We start from the raw sequence: 4,014 nt of genomic DNA on the forward strand, positions 1-4,014 counted from the left end.
GCTCCAGGCAAGAATACTGGAGTGGGTTGCCATGCCCTCCTCCAGGGGATCTTCCCTACCCAGAGACTGAACGCATATCTCTTATGTCTCCTGCACTGGCAGGCGGGTTCTTTACTACTAGCACCACCTGGGAAGCCTCTTAGAAGCTCCATCCAAGTCTGAAGACACAGAGGGTTTGGGGGAGGAAGTTTGAGGCCGGAGGCCTGCATTCAGCTTCCCCCTGTGTCATTCACGTGCTGATGACTTTGGGAAACTGGGTTGATTCAAGCCTAAGGCAATGAATGAGTAAACCAAGGGCAGAGGTTATAGCCAGTGGTGGGGGTGGTGTCTGCTCGGTCCCTTCCTGGGCCCTCCTCCTGTGTGTCCCTCTGCTGGCCCCCTGTCCCCAGCTGGCCCCTTCTCACCTTCCAGGTTCAGCAGTCACCTCCTCGGAGAGGACTGCCTGCCACCCGTGATAGCATAGCGCCAAATCCTGTCACTTTCTAACTGAAGGCTCTGTTTTATTTTCTGAAGAAGATATGAACGGGCATTTTTTAAATTTATTTATTTGTTGTATTTCTTAATTCCCTGGTGGTCTAGAAGTTCTAGATCTTAGTCTGAGATAGAATGTGCCTGGCTCATAGTAGGTCCTCAATAAAGAGTCACTGATTAGCAAATGAAGGAATGAAAAACTGGTGATTTGACATCCTCCACCCTAGGGAGGATGACTTCCCTGGTGGCTCAGACGGTAAGGCGTCTGTCTACAATGTGGGAGACCTGGGTTCGATCCCTGGGTCGGGAAGTTCCCCGGAGAAGGAAATGGCAACCCACTCCAGTACTCTTGCCTAGAAAATCCCATGGGCAGAGGAGCCTGGTATTCATGGGATTACAAAGAGTCGGACATGACTGAGCGACTTCAATTCACCCTAAGGTGGGGTGGCCTCAGGGCTTTCAAAGGCCAAATTCTTATATTTCAGTGGTTCTGCTTTTCCTCCGAACACTTCATCAATGATATAATAGCTGGGAGTCCTCTGGTGTATGTATCCCCACTTTGGATTCAGGGTCCCTAATCCAGGGATGGGTCCCACCATCACCCTGCACCCTTTCAGAAGAGCCCGTCCTGAATCCAATCCCCCAGGCACTCCTGTGCACTATTTCCCCTAGAGAAAATGAGAACTATTCCACATTAGATAGGATCAGACCTTCCCCATGCAAGAAGTGTCTGTTGACACCTTCTGAGAACCGAGTGCTCACAGGCAGCGGAGCTGGGACTTTTATCCTCCCAAAGCCACTCCAGAGGAGGCCCAGGCACTGCCCCCCTCTCAAAACCCTTCTTCCCTTTGATCTCATGTGATTCTCCCCAAAGTTGAGGGGCTTCCCTTGTGGCTCAGCCGGTAAAGAATCTGCCTGCAATGCAGGAGACCTGGGTTCGATCCCTGGGTTGGGAAGATCCCCTGGAGAAGGGAAAGGCTCCCCACTCTAGTATTCTGGCCTGGAGAACTTAATGGACTCTATAGTCCATGGGGTCGCCAAGAGTCAGACACGACTAAGCGACTTTCACTTCACTTCATTTCAAACTTGTGAGTAAGCGAGATCTAACACGTTAATGTGTACGTGCAACAAATCCTACTAGTGTCCAGGGTCATCGGCATTGTGTCTGGTGGTTCCACATGCTGCTGCTGCTGCTGCTAAGTTGCTTCAGTCGTGTCCGACTCTGTGCGACCCCATAGACTGCAGCCCACCAGGCCCTGCCGGCCCTGGGATTCTCCAGGCAAGAACACTGGAGTGGGTTGCCATTTCTTCCTCCCATGCATGAAAGTGAAAACTGAAAGTGAAGTCACTCAGTCGTGTCCACAGCAATTACACCCAAATCTTGACTGTCTGTCCTCAGGGGCCCTGTTCATCGTTTCTCTCCACCTGGACTTCAGCCCCCTGAGGGCTAAGTTGGGACACCTCCCCCAAATTATGTAAATAAGAGTTCACTAAAGAGCACCATAAATAGAGAGTGCTGGTAGACCAGCAAGCCATCCTGTTTGGCTGATATATAGATACACCAGGAAGAAAGAAATGACATAGGAGAAAAAATGAAAAAGTAGTTTGGAAGGGGGGAAGAGTCATATGTAGAAACAAAGAAAGATTAAGGGCAAAAATTCATTAAGATCTTTCAAAAAAAAAAAAAAAAAACTATTCATGGTATGTGCAGGAGTGAGGGGCTAGAAGGTTAAGCAGAGCTGTCCTCTTGGCCTGAACAGTCTAGTCTTACATCATCCCTCTCTGCTATCTCTCCATGCTGTAAACCATAAGCAGCTCCATTCCAGCAATTTCCAGGAACAACCAGCTGTCCAACCCTAGAAAAATCACCCTCAGATGCAATGATGGTCATCAGAGCAGTGTCACCCCAAGTCCTGAGGAAATCCAGGCTGGAGGCAGCTCTGGTCCCTCAATAGAGGTTTACCAAATGCCCTTGGCAGACTTCCCTGTGCCAGGCAGAATCTGGAAGGAAACTGCCTTACAATCCTTCTGCTGTCCTTATTGCTTCTTAGTCAAGCTCACCTTTGGCCTCTTGGAAAGCCAACTACCTGAAGTCACAATAAAAAGCCCATGTGCACACATGCATGCCTTACCCCTGGGGTTTCCCGGGTGGTGCTAGTGGTAATGAAACCTGCCTGCCAATGCAGGAGACGCAAGAGGGGTGGGTTTGATCCCTGGGTGGGGAAGATCTCCTAGAGTAGGAAATGGCAACCCACTCCAGTATTCTTTTTGTAATTATTATTTATTTACTTTAATTGAAGGCTAATTACTTTACAATATTGTGGTGGTTTTTGCCATACAGTTTCACTCCAGTATTCTTGCCTGGAAAATCCCATGGACAGAGGAGCCTGGCGGGCTACAGTTATGGGGCTGCAAAGAGTCAGTTCAGACATGACTGAGCAACTGAGCACGGGCCTTACCCCTAATGGGTGGGCACAGGAGATATTATTCAGAAAGCTGAGGTAGGGACTTCCCTGGTGGTCCAGTGGTTAAGACTCTGTACTCCCAATGCAGGGGTCCCAGGTTCAATCCCTGGTCAGGGAATGAGATCCCACATGCCGTAACTCAAAGTCCTGCATGCTGCAACTAAGACCCAGAGTAGCCAAATAATTTTTTTTAAAAAAGAAAGCTGAGGTAGGCTGTGTGATAAACGGACAGGGCTCCAAAGGTCCCCTGCCATTTCTGTGGACCACCCCAGAGTTCAAGTCCAGAACAAGAGCCTAGAGGTCTCTGAAAGCCCCCATGGGGTACCCCCTTGGTCACTGACAGCCTGCCCTTTTCTTCATGTTTTGAAGGGCTTTTCATATACACAGACTTCTTCATCAGCAAGTCTGAATTTATAAACAGTTACTCTTATTCAGGAAAGCAGAGATGAGCAGTTTTATGTAAAAGTTACATCTCCATTTAAGAAAAAATATATAATTCCACATTCTACTGTCCCTCGAACTTTATTCCCGTTTATGTAGATCTTAATACAGTTATATAGTCACAGGGCTAACGTCCCCTTTGGATGGTAATGAGGTCCTCTCGAACCCTTTAGCTGCTATAAAGTATGCAGAAGTTAAATGCACAGATGGAAAAAAATTGGTCTCAATTTTATACTTCTGCAAAATGGTAATTTTGTACTTAAAATGTACAAGATGGATGTTCAGAAATATAGGCTGATAGCCTAAATTATATTTGGTCATAATTTATGTAGTACAGTCCCAAAGAGATACAAAAAGGCAGAGCATAATTTATCTGCTGGAATCAGCGATAGCTTTGCTAAAACTACCATTTAGTCCATCCCCCACAGTTTTGAGCGGCCTCCGTCCTCAGGGCTCACTCTATTTAAGTTCCCCATACTGCTGTTTGATCACATATTGTAGTCTATAATTTGCCTATCATCTGAAGCAAATTTAGGTCCCAGAAGTTATGATCTCTATGTAGCAACCACTTTATTTGGTAAATGCAAAATATTTATAGCAATATAAAAACCAGATGAAAATAAAATTCCTATAATCA

The 4,014-nt window shown here is 46.8% G+C and overlaps 1 non-coding gene across 1 annotated transcript; it reads left to right on the plus strand.

The window, feature by feature from the left end:
• Positions 1–2,981: 2,981 nt before the first annotated feature.
• TRNAG-CCC (transfer RNA glycine (anticodon CCC)) lies at positions 2,982–3,054 on the plus strand. The gene has a single exon. It is a non-coding gene; the product is annotated as a tRNA-Gly (tRNA).
• The last annotated feature ends 960 nt before the right edge of the window (positions 3,055–4,014 follow it).

The sequence above is a fragment of the Bos taurus genome, chromosome 18, assembly GCF_002263795.3.
Source record: "Bos taurus isolate L1 Dominette 01449 registration number 42190680 breed Hereford chromosome 18, ARS-UCD2.0, whole genome shotgun sequence".
Taxonomy (NCBI): domain Eukaryota; kingdom Metazoa; phylum Chordata; class Mammalia; order Artiodactyla; family Bovidae; genus Bos; species Bos taurus.